Source organism: Callospermophilus lateralis, chromosome 17, assembly GCF_048772815.1.
Source record: "Callospermophilus lateralis isolate mCalLat2 chromosome 17, mCalLat2.hap1, whole genome shotgun sequence".
Lineage (NCBI taxonomy): Eukaryota > Metazoa > Chordata > Mammalia > Rodentia > Sciuridae > Callospermophilus > Callospermophilus lateralis.
In genome coordinates, this window is record NC_135321.1 from 67,445,948 (window position 1) to 67,469,990 (window position 24,043).

Below are 24,043 nucleotides of genomic sequence, written 5' to 3' on the forward strand. Positions count from 1 at the left end.
GGTCTGGGAAAACTGGAAATCCATATGCAACAAAATGAAATTAAATCCCTATCTCTCACCATGCACAAAATTCAACTCAAAGTGGATCAAGAACCTAGGAATTAGACCAGAGACCCTGCACCTGATAGAGAAAGGAGTAGGCCCAAATCTTCATCACATCAGATTAGGCCCTGATTTCCTTAACAAGACCTCTAAAGCATAAATTATAAAATCAAGAATCAATAAATGGGATGGATTCAAATTAAAAAGCTTCTTCTCAGCAAAAGAAACAATTAGTGAGGTGAACAGAGCCTGCGTTTTGGGAGCAAATTTTTGCCACATGCATGTCAGATAGAGCATGAATCTCCAGAATATGTAAAGAACTCAAAAAACTTAACACCAAAAATACAAACAACCTAATCAATAAATGAGCTGAACAGACACTTCTTAGAAGAAGATGTACAATCGGTAATAAACAAATATATGAAAATTGTTCAACATCTCTAGTAATTAGAGAAGTGCAAATCAAAACTAAGATTTCATCTCACTCCAGTCAGAATGGCAGTTATCAAGAATACAGACAACAATAAGTATTGACGATGATATGGGGGAAAATGTACACTCATACATTGGTGGTAGGACTGCAAATTGGTGCAACCAATCTGGAAAGCAATATGGAGATTCCTTAGAAAACTTGGAATGAAACCACCGTTTGACCCAGCTATCCACCTCCTTGGTCTATACCCAAAGGATTTAAAATCAGCATACTATAGTGACACAGCCACATCAATGTTTATAGCAGCACAGTTCACAATAGCTAAATTGTGTAATCAACCTAAATACCCTTCAATAGATGATAGATAAAGAAACTATGGTATATATACACAATGGAATATTAGTCAGCATTAAAAAATAATAAAATTATAGCATTTGAAGGTGAATGAATGGAGTTGGAGGATATCATGCCAAGCAAAGTAAGCCAATCCCCAAAAAACAAAGGCTGAATGTTCTCTCTGAATAGTGGATGCTGATCCATAATGCTGGGGGTGGAGGAGTCACATGGGAAAAATGAAAGAACTTTGGGCAAAGGGGAGGGAGGGAAGGGGAGGAGGTATGGGGGCAGGAAAGATGGTGGAATGAGATGGACATCATTACCCTAGGTACATGTATGACTGTATATATGGTATGATGCTACATCATATACAACCAGAGAAATGAAAAGTTGTGCTGCAACTGTGTACAATGAATCAAAATACATTCTGCTCTCATATATACCTAATTAGAGTAAATAAGTTAATTTTTAAAAAAGAAAATGATATAAGGGCTAGGATGTAGCTCAGTGGCAAAGCACTTGCCTTGCATATGCGAAGCCCTGGGTTTGATCCCCAGTTTCAAAAAAGAAAAGACAAAGAAAAGGACCCCACCCAATAAAAAGAAAAAGAAAATGGCTTAAATTTACAGCATGCATTTCACAGGTGGAATATGAAGATTGGCTCTTGAAGGCTTGTGTGCAAGGAGACCAGGACAAGTCCCTATGCCCTTCTCCCTTCTCGGCACAGACAGCTGTCTCCTTCTTGGACTTTTCATATTTCCCTTTCTCTTTCCTGCCTTAGCATGTCGGGAATGTTTTCAAAATGCTGATGCACCTTGTGGACATCATTCAGGATGTGTAAGTAGAGCAGCTGGTGCAGTACCCCTGTGTGGGCTCCTATGTGGTGTGGGCTGCCTGTGTCAAAGTGGGAGGGTGGTATACCAGCAAGTGCTCCAGTGTCCTCTGCAGTTGCCAATCCAGCCATATGGGTTTTTTTCATTTTCTTTGTCTTAAAGGAAAAGAGCAGGACTGTGTATGTAGCTTAGGGGTTGAGCACTTGCCTAGTGTATGCAAGGCCTGGGTTCAGTACCCAGCACTACAAAAAAGAAAAGCAAATAACAGCTCTTGGGTGCTGAGATTTTGCTTTGTTCCTACCCAACCTTTTGGCTTTTGTGTTTTCACATTGTTTTTTTTTTTTTTTTCAGAGAGAGAGAGAGAGAGAATTTTTTAATATTTATTTTTCAGTTTTCAGTGGACACAACATCTTTATTTTATTTGTATGTGGTGCTGAGGATCGAACCCAGCACCGCACGCATGCCAGGCAAGCACGCTACCGCTTGAGCCACATCCCCAGCCTTGTTTTCACATATTTTTAAATGATCATTGTCATAGAGCAGATGTATGTGTCCTGCATTTTTTTTAACAATTAGTTCTATGGTTTTTGAAAGTTGGGCCCGTTTAAAACAAAAATCAAAGGTGGCCTTGCAGAATAATTTACTCCTGCACCTGTGTGTGACCTTTGCCACCTGAAGGAACAGCACGTGAAATGCAGAACAGTAATGTGCACCAGGGGCCTGGGTGTTCCTGGAGCCTCTCAGCACTGCTACTCTCCCTTCTCTGAGCCCCTGGGGTGTCTGGATGTGGAGCGTAGCACAGGGCCCCACTTGTGGCAAGCCCCTGTGACTTTGCAGGGTTCTTTCTCACATCACCAAGCTGTCAGTCAGTAAATGTGAAACCCGGTCACACCAGGTGGAAGAAATTCTATCTGCAGCGCACACTCCTCTTCTAGCACCCTCCCTCCCTCCCTCTCTCCTGTACCTCTCTGATTTTTCTTAAGTTATTCATATTTTAATATTGGAAATATTCATCCCTTGCTATTTTTTGAATAAGGGAATGTATTTACAAATATTTTAACTTGCTTTGATAGAGTTTTAACTGCTGAGCTAAGACAAAAGGACTGTGTTACCATTTTATCTTAGTCACAGCTTTAAGACCTATTTAATGATATCCTGGAAGGGTATGCCTTACTTGCCTTACTTTTGTAGGTCATTTATTTTATTTTAAGTAATTAATTTATTTGTGATACTGGGGATTGAACCCATTCTACCACTAAGCACGTCCTCATCCCTTTTTATTTCTTATTTTGAGATATGGCCTTGCTAATTTGCTGATGCTGGCCTTGAACTTGGCCATCCTCCTGCCTCAGCCTCCTGAGAAGCTATGAGTACATGCATACTTGTATATCTAAAAGGAAAGGGACTGGTATTAATAATTGGTATTGTTTTCTCATTTCCCAATGACTTAAATGAGCTCTCTGGACTCCTGGTTGGTAGGATTCTTGAGAAGATCTCGTTAGAGTCCTACTTGACTGTGAGCCTGAAGCTCCATCAAGCTGTCTGCAAGATCACCAAATGCCTGAGGTTTTATGAGATTCCTGCCTTGTCTGCTGAGGTCATTTACAGAGTCATCAGACTTAGACCTCCAGTGGTGAGTGGGATTTATGGATGAAATGTCATGCCCAGGAGAGGTCCTGGATTCTATGTAGCCTGATTTAGAAGGGAATGTGGGGGTTCTGGGATGGCTGGATGAGACAGAGTGGTATAGTCAGTTGTCAGGTATTCATTTGGCATTTCCTACATGCTGGGTTCCATTGTATGCAAACTACACACTTCGCCCTTGGCCTCGCCAAGAAGATGACCCCTCCATTTTCCTAGATTCTATTATTCACAGAAAACTAGAGCCCATTTACCCCCCAAAAACACATGTCTGTGCCTTTTCTTCCCCGCCAGACTCTTCCCTTCATGTAGCAACACACCATGGCAGCAGAGGCCATGTCCTGCTGCCCTGCTCAGGCCCCTGTGCCCCTCAGTGTGCAGTCATCCTCGCCCTCATTCCCAGAGGGAACCTCACTCTGATTCCTGCCACTGGAGCTCGGCTGCCCCTGGCCTTCACACTCTGTTCTCTCACCCGTGTCTCAGGGCAGCGTCCCTGCAGCTGCATCAGGAGCTTTGCATTGCTGAGCAGCTTTTCCATTGTGGGTCCTGAACTTCTGCTGTGGGTAGTCGAGAGTGGTGTCTCAGGGCAATTCTTTTTTTAACGTTTTTGCACATCAAAACTGTAATGTTACAGATGGAGATGGTCGTCTACATTTTCACCTTATTCTTTCAGCCCTTTCTTCTTTAATATACCACAGACACACTCTAAGAATGATTTTTTTCCCCCAGTACCAGGGTTGAAACCCAGGGATGTTTAATCACTGAGCCATATCCCCAGCCATTTTTTTTTTTTTTTTGTATTTCATTTAAAGACAGTGTCTTGCTAAGTTTCTTAGGGCCTTGCTAAGTTTCAGAGGCTGGCTTTGAATTTGGAATCCTCCTACCTCATCCTTCTGGGATTATAGGTGCTAAGAATGAATTTCACTGATAAGGTGTCTGCTTTCTCCCAAGTGGTACTATTTCATCTATCCCAGATTGGTGCCAGCTCCCAATAGATGGTGCTTGAGAAGTTTGTCAGTTATTTAGGGTTTACTTTTTTGCAGAAGGAAGTGTCCTCATTGTTTTTTGGGGTCCCAGATCTGTGGTCACAAATACTCTACCTGTTCTGCAAAAACAAAATTTTGCTGTGCTAAAATTGACCAAAGCAAAAACATGCCTGGGCATGTGGTAGCCTCTTGTCAGGTGGTCAGCAGCTGGGTGACTACCATGAGGGTCAAAGCACAGTTCAGGGCCCTGCTGTTTGTTCAGCCTCAGGGTTGTTCCGTAATTCATTTATTGACTACCTCTGTTCAATCCTGGATGACACCAGGATATGTAAAGAAATAATAATAAAGAGGAGACGCAGAGACAAGGTACAGAGGCAGGGAAGGTGGCAAAGTGGACTTTTTCCCAGCAGACACATTTATTCATACCAATAAGTCACATTAGGTCATTAGTATCATAACTACATTATTGTTTAGCATATCAGTAAGGTTGCTTATTCTGCAGTTACATTTTACAGTTGTAATATGCAATGTCAGGAGCTATGTGCAGCTCTCAAGAAAGTCCATTGTCTGATGTTACTGTAAGATGGGAAGATCCAGGAGCACCAGAGCTTGGTGAAACATTGTAGTTATCAAGCAAACAAATTCCTTTATTCCCAGGAGTTATATGCCTAAGATTAAGATTGAAGCTGATAAGACTGTAGCGTGGAGGGCATTACCATAGCAACCGGGCATCCTATGCCTTTGCACAGAAACTTTCCCAGGCAACAATCATATCATAGCCATGAAGTTATCAGGGACCCCAATCCCAAACACAGAACCTCCACAAGGATGGGTCAGTATATAGCTGGGCTGCTTTTGGATTTGGAATGTCTGAGGCTTAGCACTAGGGAAATGCCCTGCTGGGGTGTCCAGATTGTTCTGGAAGGTATTCAGGGACATCATACAAGGGTACCCTGTTTCATTTTCCTTTGAGAAACCTCAGTGCTGTTCTGCCCTGCTCTCACCTGTGCCTTGTGCTCTGGTCACCTGCCTGGAGCCCGAGTCCCTTCTCCTGTTGTTGGTATACCTCCCGGGCTCTTTGAGTTTCTCCACCTTGGCACTTACTATGGCTGAGGACCATGCTCTTCCTGCTGTCTGAATGGGTCATCTCTTCCACTCTAGTTGGTTTCTTATAGCAGGAATGGCGTCTGCCATCTACCTTGTCACTTTGCCAAGATGGAGGCCCCAGGGTGGTTCTGTGAGCCTCGATGGGGGAAGGAGTCAACAGACCCAGGTTTTATGGAGCTCTGTAAGAGCACACACTATGCAGCCTTCAGGGCCTCTGGAGTTGCATGTGCTCCATGGCAGGTACCTCTGGAGTGCAAAGAGAGAGAGGACTTGGGAGTGTTGGATCACCTGAAAGGGGGTAGTTCTATTGGTGTGGTGGTAGAGGTGAGGAGGAGACAGACAGTAGCTGTCCCTGCAGAGTGCCCTGGGGAGAGAACTGGGCTGGCCTCCCTAGAGTGGGAGCTGGGAGTTTGCATGACCTACTGGTTCAGGGTTCTCTGGAAGCTCTTTGCTCATGGGTGCATTCTTCTCACTCAATCTGGAGAAAGCACAGGGCTCTTGTGTGTACCCCCGCTACTGGAAGCTCTTGGTGAGGCAGAGTCAGCTTGGAGACCTGTAACACCCATACCTTCTCCCCTCCTCTCCCATGTTGCCCCTTTCATGGGAGCCCAGGGTACTGGGGAAATGACAGTGCGTGTGTCAGTGGGCTTCCAACAAGCATGGAGCTAGGAGGTGGCTCAGGTGTGGGGAGCAGCAGAGTAGAGCTGGTAAAACTTCTCTCATGTGCCCACAGGATGTTGCAGAGGACCTGGGAGCCGTAGCCCAGAAGAGCTTCCTGACAGTTTTCCTCCAGGGTGTCCTGGCCACCACAAGATCCTGGCTGTGCACAGTGTTAGCAAAGAGAATGTTCCAGAAGGGTTCCACTATCCTTTTCACCTACCCCGAGGAGATCCAGGTGAGCTTTGCCTGAGGTTGCAGAGCCTCTTCAGGCAACAGAGTGGGGAGTCACACAGTTGTGTCCTGTCACCAATCACCAGACCAACAATGCCTTGGCCTGGAGGCCTGGGCTTATCCTGAACCTTGCCTCAGGCCCTGGCCCCTACTCTGAGGAAGGAACATTCCTCCTTTACCTGGCAGAGGGTCAGTGGCTCTATGGTACAGTGTGATGGGGTGCAGTCACGCTGAGGCAGAGTTGCCAGGAGGACCTTCAGGCTCTGCTTCAGGTCTGAGGCTGCAAGCCAGCTGTGTGGTACTGGAAACAGAAGGTCAATATGACAGGAAGCACCTTTAGCTGGCAGCTGAGTGAAGCCGTTTGATAGAGTGGACTCCTCCTCCAAAACCTAGGACATGGGGAGGATTCCACAATAGTCACCCCAGTGCTGGAGAAGACAGCTGAGAGCCGGTGGGATCCTGGAGCCTGAGTCCCTAGAGGGCTGCAGGGGAGGAGGTAGAGTGGGAGGTCCTGCCCACCCCAGGCCTGCTGTCCAGCCTGGCTGCCTTTTCCTTGTCCTGGAAGTGGAAGGTTGTCCCCCTTGAGCCACAGTCTTCCAGGGAGACTCTGGAACCTGCTTGTGTCTTCACACAGAGTTGGTGGCAAGACTCATTGTGATGTTAGGCAGGGGTACCCCAACTGTATGGACAAGGGTGGCTGCAGGCTAGAGGGTTGTTCTTTTTAATGAAGGAAAAAAATCCTCTCCAAACAGACTGAAATCCCAGGAAAACACAATTGGATTATTAAATATTATTCCAGGATTCTAAGTGGTATAATCCCCAGGTGTTAAGCATAAGTGACGGGGTAGCTGTGAAGTCACTGTCAAGAAATATTTTTTTTTTGGTACCAGGGATTGAACTCAATGTCACTCAACCCCTGAGCCATATCCCCAGCCCTATTTTGTATTTTATTTAGAGACAGGGTCTCACTGAGTGCTTAGCATCTAGCCATTGCTGAGGCTGGCTTTGAACTCATGATCCTTCTGTCTCAGCCTCCTCAGCTACTGAGATTACAGGCATGTGTCACTGTGCCCAGCCAGAAAGAATGATTCTAAGTGCAGTAGTAATGATAAAAAAAATGAAATTAATTAAACATCTACTCTGAGGTGATTGCTGCTGTTATTCCTGTTTTACAAGTAAATTTACCAAGGTCTGGGGAGATGGATGTGCTGTTGGTATTGTTGGAAGTCAGGAAAATGGAGATAGGGAGTAAGAGGGACAAGAGCTCTATGGTATGGAAGGAGCTAGAGATAGCAGTAGGAACTCATGATTTTAGATAGTTGCCAGCTCTGTCCATCAAAAGTCCTATGGCAAAGGCACCCTGGGACCATGAGCACCTACAGAAATGTTGATGCCCTAGAACCTGAGCACACCCACATCCCATCATGCCTTTTCTTTCTTCCTTCCTTCCTTCCTACTGGGGACTGACCCAGGAGCACTTTATCACTGAGCTACACTGGTGGTGGCTGGTGGAAATAAACTTTCCCAGACCTTTTTATTTTTTATTTTGAGGCAGAGTCTTGCTAAGTTGCCCAGGATGGCCTGGAACTTGTGACCCTTCTGCCTCAGCTTCCTGAGTAGCTGGAATTTCAGGCGTGTTCTACCCCACATGGCCCAAGAGACGGTCATACTGAATTGCTTAGGGCCTCACTAAGTTGCTGAGGCTGGCTTTGGACTCAAGATCCCCCTGCCTCAGCCTCCTGAGCAACTGGGACCACAGGTGCTCCCATGCCTTGTTATTGCTGTCTTTTCTGTAGGATATCTCTGTGGTGTTTACTTGTCCCTGTGGCTGTCACTTAACATGTGGGTTTTGCAGATCTGGCGGCGGCTGGTGGAAATAAACTTTCCTGCAGAGTATGACTGGAAGGAGTCGCTGCTGGGGGACATGAAAGGGAGGCTCAAGAAGGTACCAGACATGGAGAACACCATCAACATGGTGATGAGCCCAGACTGCTGGCGGCACCTGGGGCTACAAGCAGAGCACAGCATGTACAGACCCTGGGATCCACCCAAGCTTTGCATTTCTGTTTCTGATCAGGGCTTTGCAGTTTGACCTCAGAAACATTTCAGAGTTCTAGTGTGACGTTCTTGAAAAGAGTCAGGGAATGGGATTGTGCTCTTATTGGGGCCCTAGACATACGTGTCATCAAGCCCTCCATGTATAGGTGCTCCAAGGGACCTGCTGGTGGCAGGAGCCTTATTAAACACAGTGACATGGAGGAAATAAACAAACAAAAAATGCCCTTCATTTTGAATGAAGGTCTGTGACCCAGAAAAGTTGGTTTCTCCATGAATATTTTATATGGATCTGATTAAATGGATGTTTTTAGGAAGACAAAAGAAAGGAAAAATGGCTCTTTTTCAAAATTTGCATGTTTTTACAAGCTGCTATTCTGGTTGCTTTTTTTGCAATATGAGAAGAGACTAACTTGGTTTCATCTTTAATCTTCTAGTGAGGGGCAGGGAGGACATGCTTAGTGTAGGGCAGGGAGGAGGGGAGTCAGAACAACCAGGCACTTATACCCCCACCCACCTCCGTGTTTGCAGGAGAGACCCCTTTCCCAGATCTCTGCCTTCTGTAGCCCTCACTGGGATGCCACTGGCCTCAAGGACAGTGTGGCCAAGAGCTTTGAGAAGTGTGTCATCGAAGCTGTGAGCTCTGCCTGCCAGGTGACTAATCTCTTCTTGGGAAACATGCTTGGGTTCACAGATGCTTGCTGACATGGACAGCTCCAGGCCTTAAGTGCCTGCCAATTCCAAGGCCTGTGCTGACCAGGATTGGGTCCTTGGTGCCCCCTCCCTGGATTGGGCCTCATGCTGCAATCCAGTGCTCTCTACCCACTCCTTGACATGCAACTTGGCTTCCTGCTGCAGAACCCTGTGCAAAACCACAGCCACACTCAACAAGCCATCGTGCAGCTGATCTGGTGGACTGTGCCTCCAGTTGCCATTGTGATCGTTGCCACTGGTTTGTTTGTGGTCTGTTAACTCTTGCCCAACAGATATGCAGGAAATGACCCCAAAGGTTGACAAAACATCTATGGAAGGAAGCTTCTGAAGTTAAATAGACTCCATCCTTGTTGGGGTAGAACACTTTCCCAGCATGGCCCTGGGTTCTATTCCCAACACTGCAGAAAAAGAGGGGAAAGATTCTGTCGTTTCACTTAGCTTTTTTTCTGCAAAGTGGGAGGAGGTTCTGCCCCGGCACATTCCCCACACAGTACCCTGAGGCTCCCAGGGTCCTTCTGTATTTCTTGCTGGATATTTCATGTCCTGCACACTGCTGGCCAGTGGAGTCGTGAGAAGCAGAGCTCACTTTTTCTAGGGAAACAGGCTCTAGTCTTTTTACCTAACTAATACTTCTAAGGCTTTCATTTGTTCTTTGCTCAGTGCTTTAGTAACATGGTAGCCACATCTCCTGTCACTCACCCTTGGAAGCCAAACTTGGGGGGAGTGGTGTGTTTCAGGTGTGGGTGCCACCAGCACAGTCTCCTTGGCAACATTCTCATGAGCTCAGAAAGAAAATGCAGCCCTTCAGCTGCGGAGTCTGCCCTCCACCATGCTGGCCCCAAGCCCCTCCCCAGTAGCACCTAATCTTCCTTCCTCCTCTACAGACTACTCAGGTGTCTCAGCAATGAAGTCACACAGGCTGTGGCCTTGGGTGCCTGGCTTCGTTGAGCATGTGTTCAAGGTCATTCACTCTGGAGCACCTGTCAGTACTTTGTCCCTTTTCATGACTACATGTTGCTCATCATATGGCCTCAGGGGGCTTTTATGTTCCATTTGTCCTGTGGTGGACATCCAGGCTCTCCCTGATAGCTGTTATCAGTCTGCTGCTGTGAACCTCCACACATGGGTTTGTGTGGATGTGCTGTTCACACTCTCTACGCCTATGGTGAAATGGCTGGATCACTTGGTACCTGTGTGATTGAAGGACTATCTGGCCCATTCCCACAGTGGCTGGACCATTTTCATGTCAGCTGCCAGCCTAGGAGGGACCTGACTTCTCCACACCCCCATAGCCTGTGCTCTCAGACCTGTGACTGTGCAGTTTGGGGGTGTGGAGTGGTTTCTCTGGTGACTTTGATAGCTATGACCTCAGGTACCTTCTCGTATGTTTTTTGGCTATTTTTGTTTTCTATGTCTTTGGACAAATGTCTGCTAGAAAGAAATGGCAGTGGAGACATGGACAGATGTGAGGTGAACCCTCATAGCTGCGGTCAACAGACTTTTTGACAAGAGTGCCAAGATCACTCAAGGGGTGAAGTACAGTGCCTTCCTCAAATGGTTAATTGGGCTCTATGTCTTTCTTTTATTGTGGCTTATGAGAGTTCTTTGGATAATCAGGTGCAAATCTCTGGTCAGATATGTGATCTGCCAGCATTTTCTTTCACTCTTGGTGTTTTCTTTAGAAGCACAGAAGTTTTTAATTTCTTTTTTTCTCTCTCTTTTTTGTAGTAGTAGGGATTGAAACCAGGGGTGCTCTAACACTGAGCTACATCTCTAGCCCTTTTTATTTTTTATTTTGTGAAACAGTCTCACAAAGTTGCCCTCAAACTTGCAATATTCCTGCCTCAGCTTCCTGAGTAGCTGAGATTACAGGTGTGCCCCACCAATCCTGGGAAGGTTTTTACTTTTGGAAAAATTCAATGTGTCTTTTTTTTTCTCTTGTTGCTAGTAATTTTGACATCTTGTGCTAAATCCTGGGTCATGAAGATTTACCTGTGCCTTCCTCTAAAAGGTTTTTATTTTGTTTTTGGCACTGAGTGTTAACCTAGGACTATATGCTAATAAGTGCTCTGTCATGGAGCAACCCCCTCTGAAAGCTCTAGAGTGTTAGCTCTTAACATTAGTTTCTTTTTCTATGTGGTATGAGGTAAGGGTCCAGATACAGTCTCTTGCATGTGGAGATCCATCTGTTCCAGACCATTTGAGGAAGGCACTGTACTTCACCCCTTGAGTGATCTTGGCACTCTTGTCAAAAAGTCTGTTGGCCACAGCTGTGAGGGTTCACCTCACATCTGTCTATGTCTCTACTGCCATTTCTTTCCAGTAGGTCGTAAAATCAAGAAGCATGAATTCTCCTGATTTGTTCTCCTCTTTTTGTATTGTTTGCTATTCTGGATTTCTTGGGATTCCATATGAATTTTAGAATCATTTTGTCAGTTTTTGCAAGGAAAGCAGCTGTGATTTTGACAGGGATGGCTTTGAATCTGTAAGTCATTTTGGGGAGTGTTGACCTCTTAACAATGTCACATCTCATGGCTTCTGAACCTGGAATGTCTCCCCATTTATTTTGGTCTTTAAGTTTTTTCAACAGTAGTTTGCAGTTTGCAAGTGGTGAGGTCTGCATTTCTTTTATGAAATTTACTCCTAAGTACTTTATTCCTTTGCTATTGTAACAAATTGTTTTTCAGGGCTGGGGTTGTGGCACAGTGGTAGAGCACCTGCCTAGCACTTGTGAGGCACTGGGTTTGATCCTCAGCACCACATAAAAATTAAATAAAATAAAGGTATTGTGTCCATCTACAACTAAAAAAAAATTTTAAGAGAGAGAGAGAGAGTGAGAGAGAGAGGGGGGGGGGAGAGAATTTTTTTTGATATTTATTTTTTAGTATTCGGCGGACACAACATCTTTGTTTGTATGTGGTGCTGAGGATCGAACCCAGGCCGCACGCATGCCAGGCTAGTGCGCTACTGCTTGAGCCACATCTCCAGCCCCAAAAATATTTTAAAAAATTGTTTTCTCAAATATGTTTTTGGATTGTTTATCACTAGCACTTGGAAAAGGGCAGCACCTCGTCTCTGTGGCCTACAGCTTTATAGGCTCATTTCTTTTCTCTAGCGGGGTATCCGTGGGAGAGTACCTTCTTTGAAGTTTTGACATAGATGACCATGTTATCTGCCTGTAAGTTAGTACTTCCTTTACAATCCCAATACTTTTGTTTTTCTTTTCCTTACCTAATTGCCCTGGATAGCAACTCTGGCACTGTGAAAGGAGTGAAATTGGCTGTCCTGGTCTTGTTCTTGGAGTTTTGCCTGATACTTCTTCTGCATCTATTACAATGGTTGTGTCACTTTTTCTATCAGTATGATGTATTCATGTTTTTGTGTCTGCGTGTGTGGACTGGAGATGGAACCCAGGGGTGCTTTATCACTGAGCCACATTGCCAGCTCTTTTTGTTTTTCATTTTGAGACAGAGCCTCACTAAGTTGCTGAATCTAGCCTCCAACTTGTGATCCTCCTGCCTCAGCCTAGTGAGCTGCTGGGATTACAGGCATGTGCCCCTACACCAGGCTTATTAACTGATTTTTGATGTAAAAACATGGTTTTATTCCTGGGATAAATCTTACTTCCCTATGGTCTATAACTTTTTATTCATTGCTAATTAATATTTTCTTTTATCCTGTTAAGTGTCAAAAGTACCTGTTATTAGTTCATCCTGTGTTTTTTATTGATCACTGAAACTTTTTCATTTTTTTACAAAAATGTGAATGCAAAGAAGAAAACTGTTTTGTTTCTTGGTGAAGCATCAGAAGGAGAATTGGAGTGTCTGTGGTGTTTGAGGGCAGTTTGTGATGTAGTGAAGTTTTCCTCATCTTGTTTTTGGCATTTTTCATGACAGGCAAGTCTAAGAGAAATACAGAAGCTGACAATGAGCTGGGAGGGTGTGTGACTTGGGGTTGTAGGGGTGTGTTTGTGCATGTGTATGCATCTTCAAACCTCCGGCACCTCACATAAGGAGCCAGGCCAGGACAATGGAAATTCCCTAGGAAATATTTAGTATTTTATGTTTCTTTTCTTTTTGCAATATGGTGGATGAAACCCAGGGCCTCCAATACACCAAGCTACCAGGGGGTAGCTCAACCTCTCTTCTGTATTATTATTTTTTTTGAGGCACTATAAAACTAGCTTCAGTAGATTTATGAAATGCTCTGGGGTGCTAACTTGTGTCATTAAAAGACAAATCACTAAAATCTTCTCAACTCTCTCTTTTAATTCATTTTCTTTTAGTCTCAGATCAGTGTACTGGAGGGAGTCTCTTGTCATCATTTGCAGAAATTTGGCAGCCTTGTGTCTGCTGTGATCACCAAGTCCTGACCCAGGAACAACAGGGAGTCTGTGGAAGGCCTGGATGAGATTCTTGAACACCTGCTCACGGGGCCTGATGTGAAGCAGCTCTTCAAGTTGTACGGTGTGTGTAGGACTGGTTGGAGTTTCTGTCCTTCCTTGGGCAAATGAAGAGGCAAGGTAGTTGACCTGGTCCTCAGCCTGCATGTGCTGAGGTTTGGTAAAGGCAGGATGCATGGAGGTGCCCAGGCAGGTGTTAGGCATAAAGAGCTTCTAACACTAGAACCATTGTCTGCTGAGTGCCTGCTGTATATGTGCTCCTGGGGGGACACACGGTCCTTGAAGCAGCCCCTCTGAAAGTCCCCAAGCCCCTTGATTTCCAGATGAGGGAATGGAAGTACCCAGGGCACATTGCTTAACCAGGGTGTTGGAGACTCACTGTGTCCAAGATAACAAATGATTAGAAATCAGTCCAAGCCCAGCTTGCCTCCCTGTGAAGCTCATGTGTCACATTTTGAGACCAATATTGATAACTAACACAACATGAAGTGACTCTTCAGCCATCACATTCCCAAGTGCGTTGCCCTGGAATTGATGGTGCAGGTTTATGTGTAAATTGCTAGATTCAAATCCTGTAGTGGGAAAGCACTTGTGTGGCAATAAAAACCCAGGGCCAATGATTGTCTCAGCCAAACCAGCTGCTCTGTTCTACACCAGGTCATAGGCAGGAGTAGTGTGTGGTTCTGAAGGTGGCTGCTGTGTGCACGGGCCACAGCAGCCTGCTGGGGAAGAGTTCACTGCTACACTCCACAGCATGCATTTAAGGCTCCTCCTTGTCTTTTCCTGGCTTCATGGTTCCGTTCCTTTTATCACTGAGTAAAGTCCCCTTGTCTGGATGTGCCTGGGTTGGTCCATTCTCCCACTGAAGGTCATCTCAGCTACACTCTGTGTGGGGGTGATGCTGGGGATGAACCAGGGATTCATGCCTGCTAGCCTAACACACTACCATCAAGCTGCACTCCAGCCCCCTGTTATCTTTGTTTTGTTTTGTTTTTTTAAAGAGAGAGAGAGAATTTTTTTAATATGTATTTTTTAGTTTGGGGTGGACACAACATCTTTATTTTATTTTTATGTGGTGCTAAGGATCGAACCCAGTGCCCTGTGCATGCCAGGCGAGTGTGCTACCCCTTGAGCCACATCCTCAGCCCCTTGTCTTTGTTTTTTATGGTAAAAATAAACTTGGTCTTCTCATAATACTATATGAACCTCATATTACTGTGAGATAAATAGTCTGGCAGTTAAACTAGTCATGTTTTAAAATATTGTCCTCTAGTTGCTCCAAAAGCTCATGTTCCAGGTTTTGATCCGCAGACAAGATAGGCAGAGCATGAAGCTGCAGCATGGATCTGCCTCCTTCCTGGGTGCTGTGCAGATGCTTCCCTGCACCCGTGGAGTGGCCTTTGATGTGAGCTTGTCCTGTTGCAGTTTATTTTCCTACTACTGTAGGGATTCTCAAGACAGATGTGCCGGGTTTCTGTACTTGTGACTAAAAGGCTCAGGGATCACTCCAGTTGAACTGGGCTGACTGGGTACACCAAATAAAATAAAAGAGACACAAATACCTTTTTGTTTGGGGTCGCAGTGACGGCTCCTCTGACTTTAAGGGTCCGCAGGAAGAGAGAGAGAGCGAGAGCACGTGCTGACCCCTTTTATTGAGGAGAAGCTATTCAAATGAGGCAAGGGGTCAGGTTTCAGGGGGCTGAGTCTATCTTTATGATGTCTGTTGTCAGCATGTTGACTGACATCTGAGTAGGCCACATCCAAGGGCATAGTAAGAGAAGGGGACACACACAGGCACTTCCATGAAAGATTCTATCCTAAGCAGGGCAAGGGGTTATATTACAAAGGAATAGGTGAGCATAACTTCACCCATGGTGCTGTAGCAAGACACACCTATGCACAAGGCACTGTCCCTCAAACCCAAGAAGGATGGGGAAAGCTTTGCCACATTTCTGTGACTGAGTGCCTCAGCACCCAGCCAGGGAGTATGACTCAGTCACGTGCAAGGTTGGTCTCCCACAAGGTGAATTTCCAAGAATATCATATGTAGTTCAAGAAATACGTTCACTGTAGCATGGGCTCAGGACTTCAACCCTGAGCACTGTGGTTCTCCTGGCTGACTTTGGCCATTGGAAGGGTCTCCTCCTCCCATACAGGAGATGCCCTAGGTTAAGACCTGAACCTCATAGGTACAGGTATAGCTGAGTGAGGCATCAGCGCATTTGGAAACACCACTGACTGCTGCCAGCGCCGTGTGGGCATGGGGCTGGTGAGAGGTTCTAATGGCAAGGAGAGGGGAGGGCCGCATGCTCATTGTGCTCCTTATCTTCTCAGGGACAGATGAGAAACTCTTAGCCAACATCACAGAGGACGCCAAGAGGCTGATGGCTGCCGCCAGCTCTGTCTTCACAGAGGTTGCTGGTGATGTCCTGAATGGGCCCATATTGGTCAGACGGTTGGAGCTGATCCTGAAGCACAAAAGTCAGTTTCTGGACCTGTGGCAGTTAGGTGAGCTGAGGCCAGGCTGGTAAGAAGCCTATGTTCACATGTGTGCTGGCTGTCCTCCTCTCTACCACCAAGTGGGGGCCTCCTTGTCCTTCTGATGGTGACTGTGGGGCACTCCCAGGGAGAGAAAGGGATATCGTGAAGTTTGTTTCCTTTGGCTGACTTTGTCATTATTTTCCAGAGACAGAAAGTTCTTCATTCCAAGAGAAAAATTGTGACATGGAAGAGACACTGGACTGGAGGATGGGCGAAGTCGTGTTTCTGATGAGAGAGAAGAGACAGGTGGACAGCCTCCTGAGGCTGTGTGGGAAGGTGAAGCATCTCATCCAAGGTACTGCTCCCACAGTTGCGCTAGGAACCCTTGAGAGCTGTCACGGAGATGAAGCAGGCCACCAATAGAGGGGCCTTATTTTTCAGGGAGAAGCTTTTAAAAAACATTCTTGACCCAGTTTTCAATGCATTTGCCCAGGGAAGCAGCTTCCCTTGTACATTCTTGTTTGTGTGCCTCTACACCCGTCGATGTCCCCAATTTCCCAGTGTCAGTGTCCTATGCTGGCTTCCCAAGGAGGGGAGGTGTAGATCTTTCTCCAGTCTGTGCCCTGAACATGAGGCTGCTTGCTGCTCTGTCACTCCCAGTGGTGTCCTGAGTTACTGGTACCTTCTTCAGGGTAGGGCCTTCGCCATGGTGTGAACATAGGATTCACAGGCGAGCCGTGTGGTGGACCATGGCCACTCCATGGTTCTGGCACAAAGTTTCTGTAGCTGGTGGAATTGCATTTCTTGCCTTGGTACTTCCTTTTCCCCTTTTTCATTGTGTTTATTTCAAATTCAGCCCCAAACTGAACCAGCTATCTGAGTGGATGTCTCTGAAGCGTCTCCCAGGACAGAGGGCTTATTTTCCTAGTGGGGAGTTGGCCCTTAATCTCCTCTGTCTCCCAGGGTTGCCTTGGCCTCTGGGCTGGTAGGGCAGGTCCTGCATCTCTGGCCTGTGCTTGACTCCTGTTTGACAGAGGGTGGCATCTACTGCTTGCTGGGACAGGGACACAGGAGGCCAGATACAGAACTATGCCCCTGTTGTAGGTTGATCATTGGGCCAGGGCCAGAATTTCCTTCAGAGTGCTGCCTGAGTGCTGCATTGGGATGTCAGATGCATTCTCGCTACTGATCCTCTGTATGGAGCTTGTTGTCCTTCTCTGGATGCTCTTGAGAACTGTCGGGCCCTAGTGTTCTGAAGTTGACATTAATCTGTGCCTGGCCTTGGGTCTCTTTTCCATCTCTAGGATGGGGCACTGGCAGGTCTCAGCCAGAGATCTAGTCTTAGAGCTCTAGGGTGTTCTCCTGAATTGGTTAATTATGCTTTCCCTGTTGCAGGGTGCACATCAGCAGCTGCTGGGCCTCCTGGCATGGTTGCCTGACTCCCATGACATCTCTCTTGCTTGGGCTTCACTTCCTGAGCCTTCTCTTCAATCTCCTCCTGTAACCTGGGCATTGAATTCTTCATTTCAGCTCTTATATATAGTTAATTTGAAGGCACTCCCTTTTTTCTTTTCTTTTTTGGCACTGGAGTCGAACTTAGGGGCACTAGAACACTGAGCTACATCCCCAGCCCTATTTTTGAATTTTATTTAGAGACATGGTCTCACTGAGTTGTTTATTATTTTTCTTTTGCTGAGGCTGGCTTTGAACTCGTGATCCTACTACCTCAACCTTGCCAGCCACTGGGATTACAGGTGTGTACCATCGTGCCCAAAACTTTTTTTTTTTAAAGATATTTTTTTTAGTTGTAGATGGACATAATACCTTTATTTATTTATCTTTATGTGGTGCTGAGGATAGAACCCAGTGCCTCACATGTGCTAGGTGCATGCTCTACCACTGAGCCACAATCCCAGCCCCTCCCTTTTCTCTTGAAATATTCATTTATATACTATGTTCTTGTGGTTCATGGTTGCAGCATGTTTTCCCGTTTCATCCAAGTTGCTTTTATCTGTTGGCTTTCTTTCTTTCTTTCCTTTTTTGCATGTTGGGGATGGATGCTAGGCTTTTTTAAATTTTTTATTTATTTATTTTTTTAATGGCACTGAGGATTGAACGCATGCTAGGCAAGCATTCTACCACTGAGCTACACAATCCTTATTGGCTTTTTTGGATATATTTCCCACATTAAAACTTTTTCTGTTCTGATTGGAGATTTTCGTTTGTCTGTATGAAGACAGTCCCCACAGGTGGATGGACAGGCAAAGGGCTTCTGGGCTGTGACTTGTTGGGCTCTGTGGCTGCCTAGTCCTTGAGGCTTCTCTTGTGAGCTGGTCATATTTGCACCCCCTGCCTGCTGCCAGATTTCTGGAGCCAAGAGGGAGAGAAGGAGAGTGAGCCCCACTTTTATTCCAGTTTTCCTGCCCTGGTGACTGTGTCATCCTCTTTGTCCTTAGATTGAATACTCCCTGTCCTCTGTAGCTGCCCAAGACAGGTGTGTGTCTAGAAGTAGCCTCCAGACCAGAGAGCCCTGCAGTTGGTCCTTCTTGCCCCTTGACAAGGGGTGGGCAGCCCCCATCTGCCTCCATGGTGGAGGTGGACTCTCGCCAACTGCTTCTTAAACAGACTTTGAACCCAATTCCAGTTCCCTCTCTGCCTCCTCCAGTCTAGGGTGACCTTAACATCTAGTGTCCTTGAGTGCCAGAAACTTGTGCTGGGCCTGGCTGAACTCACCTCTGCTGTGTCCTTAGGGTCTCTGTTCTCAGGCCCCAAGTGTTATTTGCCACTGGTGTGGCCATCTTTCTACTTCTCAGGTTGTGTTGTTATTGGGCTTCTTTTCTACTGTCCTTGTTCCTGCTGGTTTTGATGTTTTAAAAGCATTTTCTAATCTGTCACTGGAATGGGATTTGGGAGGGAGATGGATTTGTGTTTCCAACTGTTCTATCCACACAAGAGCTTCCAGTCTGTTCTTTATCATGAAAACTGATAAACAATCCTATGGCAAGGTGGAGGGGAGGAGGGATGAATTCTTCTTAAGAAAAAAAAATCCCATAAATAATATTAATTTGTGTTTTCTCAAAGAAGTTATTAGAAATACTAGGAAAGTAAAATAAGATGCTACCGTGTCTAGCAGTTTAACTTCCATGTTTCCTTGTGGTTTCCAAAGTGGATTTTGGAGAGACTGAAGCAAGACACTCAGAAGACCTGAACTGCAAACGACTGAATGAAGCCATGAGGGTGAGACAGGCAGCGTCCTCAGCCTGCAAGCTGATGACTCACTACAACCTGGACCGTGAGGTCCAAAGAATGGCTGCAAGGATAGACTTGCTGATGGACAGCCACATCTTCCAGATCTTCTGGGAAGAAGCTGCAGAGTCATTAAGCCATCCCCAAGGAGAATCTGAAAGACAAACCCTTGTGCTTTTAGAGGCCTATGAGTACTTGTACTCGCCTTGTTACCAGAGGTTCATGAAACTGTTTCAGGATCTGAAGTCAGGAGAGATCACCTTTGGAGAAATTAATGTCTTCTTCAAGGACTTTGTAGGTAAATACAATGACCTGACTTTAGACCTCCAGATCATGTGTGAAGTAGACCCCCAGGCCCAGAGGGGCTGGATCTCAGAGCGTGTTGAACAGATCAAGGAGTACTATAGCCTGCACCAGGCAATCAGCTCGGCCAAGGTCATCTTGCAGTTCAAAAAGGATTTTGGATTGACTGGTGACTACTTCATGTGTGAAGTAGACCCCCAGGCCCAGAGGGGCTGGATCTCAGAGCGTGTTGAACAGATCAAGGAGTACTATAGCCTACACCAGGCAATCAGCTCGGCCAAGGTCATCTTGCAGTTCAAAAAGGATTTTGGATTGACTGGTGACTTCAGTGTTATTTACACTTTAATAAACTTTGTAAGTTATTTTCTGGGGACTCCTGGGAGGTAGGGGTCTACCTCAGACTCCTTAGAAGCCCCAGGTTTTCTGGGAAAATCAGTGAGGCAGCCCCCTCCATGGACTCTCATCTGGGCTGCACTAAGTCTGGAACATTCCAAGCCCTGGGTTTTTACCTTTGCTTGAGACAGTGTGACTGTTCCTTAGCTAGTGAGTTTTCTCGGGTCTATATGAGAACCAAAAATTCAGGGTAGAAAAACCAACCCCTTTCCAGAGGAATCTCATCTCTTTAGGTTATGAAAGCACAAAGGGAAATATTTTGTCATCTGTCCAGATACCTCTCCTAGTTGCAGTGGGAATGCCAAATGGTACATTGCTCCTGTTGTGCAATTGCTCCAATGGTACATTGCTCAGGCCTGAATCTCTTCCTGTTTCTTAGTCTCACATTTCTAAGGTGTGTGGATTTTCAGTAGAGGCAGGTATGTTAATGCTTAAAATTTAACACATAGTGTGGAATTGTCTATACCTAAACTTGAACCCTTCGGTAAGTCTGTGAGTAACTCCCCCCAGAGAAGCTAACAACATGGACCTGGCTGGGCTGCTGTGAGTAGCAGGTTTCAAAGTCTATGAAAGCTTCCTCACAGGACCTGGGTACTGGGGACAGTAGCAACTGCAGCTTAGCAAGGAGGGCTGTGGAGGTCATGCTATCTTTGGTGCAAGAATGTGTCAGGCTCTGCCATAGCAGCTGCTTGTCCAGGCATACTGGAGGGCAGGTGTGGGTGGTTGCTGGAACAGCCCATAGCAGAGCTTCATCTTGCAGATTGATGATTTCAAGGCCACCCACCATGAGAGACTGAACCAGATTAGCCCTCAGCTCATCCAGGCCAAGAAGCTGTTGCAGGACATCAGTGAGTCCCGCCGCCAGTGTCTGGAGGAGCTGGCCCTGCAGAAGGAGCTGGTCAGCTGGCTACACGACGAGCTGAGAGGTATGGTGGGAGCTCAGCTTCAGGTGTTTGCCAACTGGGGTTCCTGACCTTAAGGATGTCTTGCCTCAATCATTTGCATGTGTTGGGTTGCGGGGGCAGTGTCTGCTTCTAGGCCCACAGTGGAGTTTGCATCAGGACAGCTTTTCAGACTTCTGTTAAAACTGTTTTCCTTTGTTGCTCTTTCCATCTGTGGACACTGGCATCATTTTCATAAGCATCCTGACTCCTTTTTCTCCTTCAAGCTCATTCTGCCAGAGGCCTAGGCATGCTCTTGCCCACAGAGGGGTGTTGCTGCTGTAAGCTTGTGTAACCTGTATACTTCTCTTCCAGCCTAGGGCTGGGCAGCCTATGTGGTTGTGTGAACTAGAAAGAGCCTGTGTGGTTGTGTGGACTAGATAGAGGCAGGGGAGGAGAGGTAAGAAAGAAAGTTCAAGGAGGTGGAGCGGGGACAGCACTCACACACCACCTCCTGCTGGCCACTGAGGCGTCACTGGCTCCAGCTCTCATCCAGAGCTTTGCTGCTTCCACCTTGTACTCCTGAGTCTGCTTTGACTTACATTCTTTGATTAGTAATTAACCTAGGGGAATTATCTCAGTTTTTTAAATAACTGATTGCCCATTATTATTATTATTTTTTTTATTAGTTGCTCAAAACATTACAATGATCTTGACATATCATACATTTGATTCAAATTATTTACCAATGGAACGTGTTTTTGTTTGGGTGATAGTGTTTGTAGATTAAAGGAAATAAGGTACACACAAGCCTAGACCAGTGCCTGGGACATTGTTTGGTAAACATTAGATGCTGGTCAGTGGTGTCATCATATGCTGCAAAAGAAAATGTGTCCTGGTGTCCTAACGGGAGGCAGGAAGTGCCACACACGCTAGGTGTTTACTTAGTGTCTATCGATGGCCTCACGAAGGATCTTGCCCCAGGTGAGAGTTGTGCAGCATCATGGAGTGGTCCTGTGCTGACTCCCTCTCTGCCCCAGGCATCACCGAGCTCAAGGTATTTGTGGACCTGGCCTCCATCTCAGCTGGAGAAAGCGACATTGACGTGGACCGGGTGGCCTGCTTCCATGATGCTGTGCAGGGCTATGCGTCCCTGCTGTATAAGCTGGACAAGAAGGCAGACTTCAGAAAGTTCATGGAAATTTTAAGAGAACTCTGGAAGGCTCTGCAAAATGACCCCCATCTGCCCAGTAAGCTGGTGAGTTTTGTTCCTGATTCCAAGGTGTGGAGGTCTTGCAGCCTTGGGAAGCAGCTGTGCTTTGAGGGCACGTGGGCATGGAGGCGTGTAGGCAGCCATTTAAACTGATGTTTAAAACCAGATTTTCTTCACTATGGAAATGCTTTCTTTGTCTTGGGTTGGAAGAGAACTACAGAGCTGCATGTCAAGAGCAGTCACCACCCTACAGGACAAGTGTGGAAAGAGCACAGTAAGACGCGTGTGAAAGGGTGTGCAGCAGTTTTCTCTGAATTTAGTAACTGTCCTTTTATTTAGTTACTTTTTGGTATTTTTCACAATTGATGTTGATTAATTTTTTTATCAGAAAAATAAAACATTTAAGTAAACTACCTGTACCAGCGTCTGAGTAAACTTACACTCATAACTTACCCAATGAGAAGAGATGTCCAGAGGCCTGCACCAGCCTTGGGACAGTCCCGTATGTGGTTGGAGGGTGGGGAGATGGACAGAGAGAGCAGTTTGCAGTTTTTCTGCTAGAAGCTCATTTTCTGTTGCGATTTTTTCTGTTCTTCTGGTCATGCTCAGGGACCAATGCAGGACATTAAGAATTTAGGGCTCCTGTTCAGTCAACCATCTCTCCTCAGAGGGCCTTTGTTCTGGGAACCCAGGAGGATGGTGGCCTGCCACCAGAGAGCACGTCCTGTGGCTATCTTACCAATCAACCATAAGTGCAGGCCAAGTGCATTCCAAGTGTCAGCTAGAAACCTGGCACCAGTGCAGCCACAATGAGTGGTCAGGGTCCTGAGGAACAGGCAGGGTCCTGAGGGAACAGGCAGGGGTACCTGAGGCAGCCTCAGGCAAGAAGTTATGCCTGGAGTCCTAGAGGAGGGTGGCTGGAGTTTGCCCAGCAAGGGCAGAGGCAGGAGGAGGACATCCAGGAAGATAGTCATTCGAACCCTGGCCCATGTTCTCTGCTTTTGTTCCAACAGCGAGATTCTGCTAGGAACTTGGAGTGGCTGAAGACAGTGAAGAAAACCCATGGGTCCATTGAGCTCTCGTCTCTGTCTCTGGCCACAGCAATCAACAGCAGAGGCATCTATGAGATCAGGGCATCCACAAGCGACCACAAGGTGAGCCCTCCCAGATTCCAGGTGCACTGTTGGTGGCATGCACTGGTCTGCTGCAGAGTGAGCGTTTTAGCCACCAGAAAATGGCTTCTAATCACATTTTGCCTCCCAGATCTCCCCAGATGCCATCCTGCACCTGATCCTCCCTGGGGGTCACAGTGGCCTGGAGCCAGAGCGCTCCTACACTTTAGAAGAGCTGAAGGATCTTTTAAACAAGCTGATGCTGATGTCTGGCAAGAAAGACCACAAGAATATGGAAGTGGAGAGGTTTTCTCAGGTGGGCAGGTGCCCTGTTGCCTCAGGCTGGGCATGCTCACTGCCCTGCTTCCTGCAAAGGGGAAGGGGCAGGGGTTGGCTTCTGGTGGACAGAGTGGCTCCAGAGAGTGGAGCTTGTGGGTCTGCAGGGTGCACCTTGCCTGGAGCCACATCTGAGGTGGGACAGGCCCTGGAGGCCCTGGAGGCCCTGGAGGCATCCTTTAGATTTGTCACCACTGGTGGTTAATCAGCTGCATTTAGCAGGAGGTAACCAAGTAGATAGTTCTGAGAAGAAGTATGAATGGCTTCATTTACTCTGTAAATTGGCAAAGTCAAACACCTCAATATTCTAATGGGCACTCTTCATCAAAACTAAAGTAACTGAGCCAGGTGTGGTGGCACATGCCTGTAATACCAGTGACTCAGGACGGAGTCAGGAAGAGTGTAAGTTAGAGGCCAGCGTCAGCAACTTAGTGAGATCCTGTCTCAAAATGAAAAAGGGCGGGAACATAACTCAATGGTATAACACCCTGGGTTCAATCCCTGGTAGCAACCCCCACCAAAAAAAAATAAACCAAAAAAACCCTAAAATAATTGTAGATATAGGTTGTTGGTTTTGTAATAGTCTCTCTCTCTTTCTCTTCCCTCCTTCTCCCTCTCTCTCTCTCTCTCTCTCTCCC

The 24,043-nt window shown here is 46.4% G+C and overlaps 1 pseudogene across 1 annotated transcript in view; it reads left to right on the forward strand.

The window, feature by feature from the left end:
• Positions 1-24,043, forward strand: part of LOC143382708 (E3 ubiquitin-protein ligase RNF213-like) — an 83,679-nt pseudogene that overhangs the window by 11,939 nt on the left and 47,697 nt on the right. The window contains exons 9-21 of the transcript XR_013154548.1: positions 1,593-1,648; positions 3,124-3,277; positions 6,112-6,273; positions 8,125-8,214; positions 8,856-8,978; positions 13,324-13,504; positions 15,775-15,948; positions 16,127-16,276; positions 19,088-19,824; positions 20,624-20,789; positions 21,785-22,002; positions 22,971-23,111; positions 23,221-23,385. The product of XR_013154548.1 is annotated as an E3 ubiquitin-protein ligase RNF213-like (transcript). The remainder of the gene's footprint in view (positions 1-1,592; positions 1,649-3,123; positions 3,278-6,111; positions 6,274-8,124; positions 8,215-8,855; positions 8,979-13,323; positions 13,505-15,774; positions 15,949-16,126; positions 16,277-19,087; positions 19,825-20,623; positions 20,790-21,784; positions 22,003-22,970; positions 23,112-23,220; positions 23,386-24,043) is intronic.